General features: G+C 27.8%; 1 long non-coding RNA gene across 14 annotated transcripts; it reads left to right on the forward strand.

Annotated features, from left to right (window-relative positions):
- Positions 1-237: 237 nt before the first annotated feature.
- On the forward strand, positions 238-7,162 carry LOC130981081 (uncharacterized). 14 transcript variants are annotated; one of them, XR_009086964.1, is made up of 5 exons: positions 245-725; positions 1,955-2,198; positions 2,656-2,754; positions 2,910-3,046; positions 3,769-6,714. It is a non-coding gene; the product is annotated as an uncharacterized LOC130981081 (long non-coding RNA). The 14 variants fall into 14 exon arrangements; XR_009086954.1 differs by having other exon boundaries at positions 238-725; positions 1,955-3,046; positions 3,769-4,706; positions 4,786-6,714; XR_009086959.1 differs by adding an exon at positions 6,721-7,162 and having other exon boundaries at positions 239-725; positions 1,955-3,046; positions 3,769-4,313.
- The last annotated feature ends 529 nt before the right edge of the window (positions 7,163-7,691 follow it).

Raw genomic sequence — 7,691 nt, forward strand, 5'->3', positions numbered from 1 at the left:
GATTAAAGTCAGAAAAAGTATTGTATTGTAATTATTAGATATGAATGACATGTTTTTAAAAGAGATTGTATTTAAGTAGCCAATAAATATTTAAATATATATATATAGATTTTAAATATTTAAAGTAATTTCATCAATACAAGTCAAACATTGCTTTCACTTCCTTCATTGCTTGGTGGCTACTCCAAGTATACCCTTCTTCCTTGTAACTTCATTTATGGATAGGATTTTGTTCCATTACCATCACTTAATAAATAGGCCAACACTGCTTCCAAAGTCCATGGTCCAAACAAAAAGAGAAGCTAGTTCTGATGGAGAGAGACAGAGAAGAGAGTGTTGATTTGGCACAAATCTCTCTTCGACCCCTTCAGCTCTCTGATGTTGATGATTTCGTGGTGTGGACCACTGATGAAAAAGTATCCAACACTTGGGAACCTTACAGCAGCAAAGACCAGGGCATTGACTTCATTCAAAATAAAGCATGCGAGTTTCTATGGAGCAGAGCAATCTCTTTATATATAATATGAACATGCTGATGATTTTACAAGTCATAATATTTACTGTATCCAAAATATTTTATGGGGCAGTGGTTTTCTATTTTGAATCTGCTTTGTAAGCTTATACATGTTATGAATTGTGATCTATTTCTTTATGCAGATGCAAAATGATGGATTCTTCAATCAGTGGGATTGGTACTGAACATGTAGATAGTGATAAAGTTGAAAGTAAGGAATTGAAATTAATTTTTGTTGTTGTTTCTGTTTAGTCTATTTGATGTATTCCATGAACATGAATTGGTGAATTAATTTGAATTCTGAATTCTGCAAGAGTATGCATTTTCCAAGGAAGAATACTTGAAGTCAAAACAAAAAGGAGAAGAGAAGCCAAAAGTATTTTGTTTACTGTTGGATTTTATATATTTTATAAGCCAAAAGATATTATTCATCCTAGGGTGTGAAAATTTAGTTTAATTCTTAGTTACTATTATGATTTTCTTAGCTACATTACATAAAGCATAAGATACTATCATCCTAGAATAAGTTTGGTATTTAATTCCAAAGATTTTCTGCATTATCCTATTTATTCTAATTTGAGTCATAAGTTAAGCTTTATGTATTCTATAAGAGCACTCTGACATGAAGAGTATATGCCTGTTACAAGTACTGTCTCATGTCTTAACTGAATAATAATATAATATTGACATAGCTTATTTTTTGGTCTAACTTATCATTTATTATCATGTTGACATAATTTAGTATTTGGGTGAGTTTTTAAGAAAAGATTTTTTTTAGTTATCTTTTTTTAAAAGATCTTATAGAGAAGTAAAAGTAATTTTTTGTATGGATATCTCATATAAAAAGGTCTTTTTATCTATCAATTATATTTGGGTATAATAATATAAAAGTACTTTTTTGTTTATTTATTACATGAAAAACATCTTTTTTTTAAGGAAAAAAGATCTTTTAAAAAAAGATGTAAATTACAGCTTCTCAAAAAAGATCTTTTTTTTTTTTATTTTACTAGTGCTTTTACTTTTACTACTAGAAATTTGCCAAACACGTTAAAAAATAAAAAAGATCTTTTTTCATTGAAAAAGATCTTTTTTTTTTAACAAAATAATGGCACCCAAACATGCACAATATTTATATGCATTTTTTTAGATATCTTAATCTAATCCCAGTTAGTAGCAACATGCAGTAAGCCGGTGGTAATTATAAGGTAACATGCAGTTAATAGCTGTTCTATTGTCTTCTCCTTTAAATACACCATGTTAAAGGGTGAAGTTACAATAATAACATGCTAATTATTAAATGTTGTCTTTTTTTTTTATCTAAATCTGTGTGATTCACTTTAAAATAATAGGTTCTGTTATCTGCTTTTCTACTTTTCTGTTTTTCGGATTTTTTTATTTTTAAATTTTTTGCTTTTTGATTTTTTTTTTTTTTATTTTCAGATTTACATTGTGCTTCTCATAAGTTGACAAGAAAAAGTGAGGCTTACAAAGTGATACTCTCCGTACTCTCAAAATTACCTAAGTTAATGTTTGCTAGGGTTGTGTGGGAGCTTTATAATTATCTATCTAGATAATGTTTACTTGTTACAGGAAGAATAATTGGAGATAAAGTGGATAATATCACAAAATGGTAGTCTAATTCCTTACAATTCTTCACCAATAGAATGCACAACTAACACTAAAAGTAAGTTTCACTTAGGATTCTAATTTCTCATAATTTATGCATTTTGAAAATGTACCTTTTCTAGTTTAAGACAAGAAAGCACTACAGTTATTTTTTCATAATAATATAATGTTATGATTTTTCAACTCCAAATTTATTTGTGGCATGGACAGTATTTTATTTTTCTATTTCAGTTTAAATATAATACTAAAGAAATTCAGCAAGTTATAAGATGAGATACATGAAAGAAACTAAATTATGTAAGGTAATGACATACAAAATTTGACATAAATATTTATATACTAAGATGAGATGCATGATAGTAAGTTGGGTGCTTTAGTTGTTTATTTAAATACAAAAAAAGTGTTCATATTGGTATTTGTAATTTGATATTGTCCCTTAAGGATTCATTTATTTAACCTAACTTAAAGATTTGAAGATTTTTAGTTTAATTCTTAGCTACCATCATAATTTTTAGGATAAAAAAATAAAGTGGGGCAAGGGATTGGCTCAGAAGAAGAAATTTAGTTTAGTCAGATATATGTTACTCTTCGTACGGCTACAAGCTATATGGAGGGTTAGTATATAATTTTATGGATGTTATATATACATTCTTATACTTTACAACTACGTTACTCGCCTTTTTATGTTAATCTGATTAATTTTGTTTCAACTCATGTTTTTGCATCTTCATTTGTTAAACTCAATTTATGTCCATTATCAACTATGGAGATGTTGGTCCCCATTTAATGCTGTTAGCAAAGTGTTGGGTAGAGGAGGGGCAAAATATATGAACTGTGCGCTTCATGAGTTGAGCTAAAGGACACTACACGGAATGTGCTAAGTTGGCCGATTAGGTGCCCGATTTGGTGAGGAAGGAAACTGAGAACTGTGGCTGCCTTCATTGTGCATGATTCTGAGTTATCTTTGCCATTTCGGTTCACTTTTTACTATTTATTCATGGTTTGGTTTGTTTTCATGATGATATAATTAATAATTTGTTTCTTTTTGCTGTTCATTATTTTTATCTATTTTTTTTTTGTTTTAGAAATGTAATTGAAACTTAAAGATTATCTTACTAAGTATATATCTTTAAAAATATACTTCATCATTGAAAAGCATTGATAAGAACTAAAAAATGTTATGGTTTAATTAAATTGAATTTTGATGAACATGGAGTAGTTTAATTTTTGCTTGCAGCTTAAATATGTGATACTTTGATGAGATGGTTTCATTGTGGTTTTAGGATTTATATATTGAAAACTTTTAACATCTATGCATGATCACTTTTTTTTAGGCTTTGTAATTTTTTTTTCTATTTCCCTGAAGCATCTAATTTGGATCATAACCAGCTCTCTTTTTACATCTCACATAAATTTGAAGTTGATCATTATACATACTTATATCTGCTCTTAAGGGGATTCCAAATCTCTAGATGCTTTACTCTATAATTCTTTAAATTATCTTATTTTGCAACTGAATTTTAAGCTTATTCTGCAACTTTTGTATATTCTCCAATCTGCTTTCAGTATATCTTTGAAATTTAGTGTTCTCTTTTGTTGTGACATTATATAGCCACTCATTGTTTTAGGAAAAATCCTACCAGACAAGTTATATTTCAAAGAGCCCAACATATAATTAAATTATTAATTATGCTGCAATTCGACCATCACAACCGTATCTTGATCCAACTTCAGGTTATTTATTGTTTTCTATATAAGAACATCTTTCAGCTGCCTTTTTAGCAGTTATAAGAACTTTCGGATATTGTCTTACAACCACTAAATTTCTAGGACAACTAATGTGCAGTTGATTATGTTATGTTTGAGATGCTGATTTCGGTAACAGTGGTTGGTGGATTGATTGGTAGAAAACATTATCAAGTAAGAGGAAATTGACATGATCCTATTAAATGGATTTTTGTGATTTTGTGTTGAGATCTTGTGTGAGTGTGATACTGTGATCCTTTGCTGTCGTTAATCTTTGTCCAAAGCTTGATTAAGATTTGTTTTTGGATTGGACTCTCTTTTATTTTATTTCTTTATTTGTTTTATTTTCACTCTCAAAATCTATGTAGACAAGAAGACAAACTACGATGTAAAAGTTTCAGCAGTTGAAAGATCTCAATAAACTATGGTTAGTGGGAGCAATACTACCTTTGAAAGCAAAAAATTTAAAAAGGAATATCTATTTTTTTTTCATTTTTATGTCATTGTGAATAGAAAATTACTATTTAGATATGCTAAAAATATGCATTATTTTTATCTGCTAAAAAAAAAATTACTATTGTCCTATTTCCATAATTATATTTTAAGGTCAGAGAGTCCTTTTTCCTCTATCATGATTTGGTTTCTGATCTTAAGAGAAAAAATATATGATATTGCAAGGCTATGTTAGTTTGTTTTCTATAGGTCCCGCATTACATAGTTGATTATTGCATTACAGTAATATTATTGTTCCCAAATGTGATAATGCCTTTCATTAGAGAAGCACCTTACTTTTTGGAGTAAGGACTACAACTTACGAAATGTGAGCAACTGATTGAAAATTAGTTTTTTGCTCTTTGTTTTTTTTCTCCTTTGATAATATTTTCTATATGAATGTATAGACACTACTCTTCATCCAGTCATCTTTTGAGTTTCAACAAACTCAAGCTGTGGAATGTTCACATAAGAGAAATTCAAAATATGTGCTTAAAACAAAGTCAACAAAACAATGGCCATTGGTTATACCTTTTTTATCTTTTGTACAGTCCTGCTTCTTGCCTCTTAAGATTTTAGAGTGGATAAGCTTTTATTACTTTGCTTTCCCTAAGAAAGATCTTTTTTGGAAGGGTTTGTAATTGTAAAGTGTAAACATTGCCACCAATATGACAACTTGACATATGCATGGTAATCTAAGCATATTTTCATTAGTTTTCACTTTTGTTTTTTAATAATTAATTTAAAATAGTAAAATTATACAAATTTAATTATTTTGCATTTCAAACTGATGGAGAAATGAAAATGGGATAGCAAAGAATAAAAAAGATGTTAACTATTATACAAATGATAGCATTTTCAATTAATTTTTTAGTATTTCTGTTTTCAATCTTTTGTAATAGAAAAATGAAAACATATTGACATCTTTTAAGATTGTAAGATTCCTAAGACGGTATAAGGATGCTTCTTGCTTCTACTTATTGTTGAGTGAAAAACTTTCCGTTGAAGGGATCCTGCTCCATCTATTCTCTTAATGCTCTTTCTTAATGTGAAAAAATTTTCAGTATAAAGATGCTCTCTGTTGCATGATTAATATATGTTCTGTGATTGTTCTTTAAAGTTATTTTTTTTCTCTTTTCTTTTTTTGTGTTTTGCATCTGAAGAAGGTTCTTAAAATTTCTTCTGTTAATTACTACCTTTCAAGTACTCTTTTAAATTAATGTTGCTAAAATTATATATATTTTACTCCAAGCACCTTTAGTGATGCTAATACAAAAGGTGATAGAATGATTGATCAAGATGAGTGGAAAACATTTGTATCTAAACATCCATCCTTGATAAAGAACATGACTACCATATCTAATGTTAGTATAAGCTCCTCTCCATGGAAGCATTTAATTCTTCATCCTTTGTTTTTTTTGGATATTTTCATTAATAGAAGCATTTAATTCTTCATCCTTCCTTTTTCCAAAAGAAAAAACAGTGATCAAGAATAGGTTTTATTATTTGATTGTATGATTTTAGGATTTGTGTTTGATAAGCCAAGAGTTCTATTGTTGTGACATGTGAGGTTGAAAGAAAAGGAGTGAGATTCTAAAGAACGCTATCCTTATTAGTTTTTCTATGGCCATTGCATTTGTCATTTCTTACATAATTGAATAGTATCCAAAACATAAATTGGTACTTGATTGGATTGCAACATGAAGGACAATTCAATAGCAAAGTGTTAGGGAAGTAATTATTGGTTTGAAAGATGCATTTCTATATTATCGTTCATACAAAGGAGTTGGCATGTGATGTTGTGTGATTATCATCTTAGGATTTAACTTTGCTATTTTCATTTTTTCTTTATTCTATGAGGATGCCTCCTAAACACTAATACATATTTTTTCTATACTTATCTCAAGTGGGTGTTTAATTTTCATAGGAAGGAAGAAGCTATTTGTGCAGGAACTAAATGGACCATAAGATGTTCATACACTGTCATTTGTTTACAATCATATTTGCATTTAATATTGAATACCAATTTCTTTGTGCTTCCATACCATTTGCACATGAATATCTTAGCAAGTGGTGCTAAATATGCTTCATCGAATGTGTATTTTATGCTTATTTCTCTTAATCCAAATGTCTGGAGCAACAAAAAAGATTTCTGAAACCAAACTTTCACAGCAACTTGAGGTCACTTGAGTTATAAGTTTGTTGTGGATATTTTCAATAATACTTCCAGAAATCTATCATTAAGCTCATGTATTTAAGTGTCATGGATTACATAAATCTATAAATTCGTAGTCTGTTTTTTTTAGATAGTATCATTGAAACTTGTCATATTCTTTCTTCAGGTACTTATGTGGCTGTGACAATATTTTGGCTCAACTGCATAAAAAACACCTAAAACTTTCGGGAACTAATTTAATTAATTTTATCTTTTAGGAATTAAAATAGAGATCGAATAATCTTTTAAGGACGATTTTGACTATTAACTCATTCTAAATTCAAATTGTAAACCTTACTCCATGTTTTTTATAAATTTAAATATAATTTTTAAAAGAAAACATAAAAAGTAACTGTAGAAAATTTCTTTACTTAATTATGTTAGGGACAAAAAAACCTTGAGTAGCAATGGCAATGACTAATCTTAGAGTTAAGAAGTTGATTTTTTTTATTAATATTTTTAAAATAAAGTCAATATTATAAGAGCAGTTCTTAATGTATATTTTTTAGTAAAAAGCACTAGCATAGTTTGAAACTTAAAAGAAAAGATTTTTTTTGAGATAATGATTAAGATTTAAGAGTAATATTTAAAAAGACAAATAATTTTTATTTTTGATATTACACTTAGTAGTGTGTGAACATATAATAACAGAAAAATGAATAATTAAAGTTTATACATCCTATTGTTTTGTAAAATTAATAAATCTTTTATTGTGAAAGATGATGAGGATCTTTGATAATAATCAAATTTATTTAAATATCCCTTTAATTGTTAAAAATAAGTTTAATTATTCTGTTGGTTTTTATAGTTTAGTAAAATTTTTAATTAAGTTTTTATATTTTTTTTCTTTTAATTGAGTCCTTACACCAAATTTTATTTTTAATTGGGACTTTATACTTTTTTTTCTTTTTATTTGGTCTTTGCACCAATTTTTTTTTAATTGGGTCCTTATATAATTAAACCAATTACTGTTAAGAGAGGCCTAATTAAAAAAAATTTTAGTGCAAAGACCCAATTAAAAAGAAAAAATATAAAAATCTAATTAAAGATTTCACAAAACTATAAGAACCAATAGAATAATTAAACCTTAAAAATATT

The sequence above is a fragment of the Arachis stenosperma genome, chromosome 5, assembly GCF_014773155.1.
Source record: "Arachis stenosperma cultivar V10309 chromosome 5, arast.V10309.gnm1.PFL2, whole genome shotgun sequence".
In the NCBI taxonomy this organism is placed as follows: domain Eukaryota; kingdom Viridiplantae; phylum Streptophyta; class Magnoliopsida; order Fabales; family Fabaceae; genus Arachis; species Arachis stenosperma.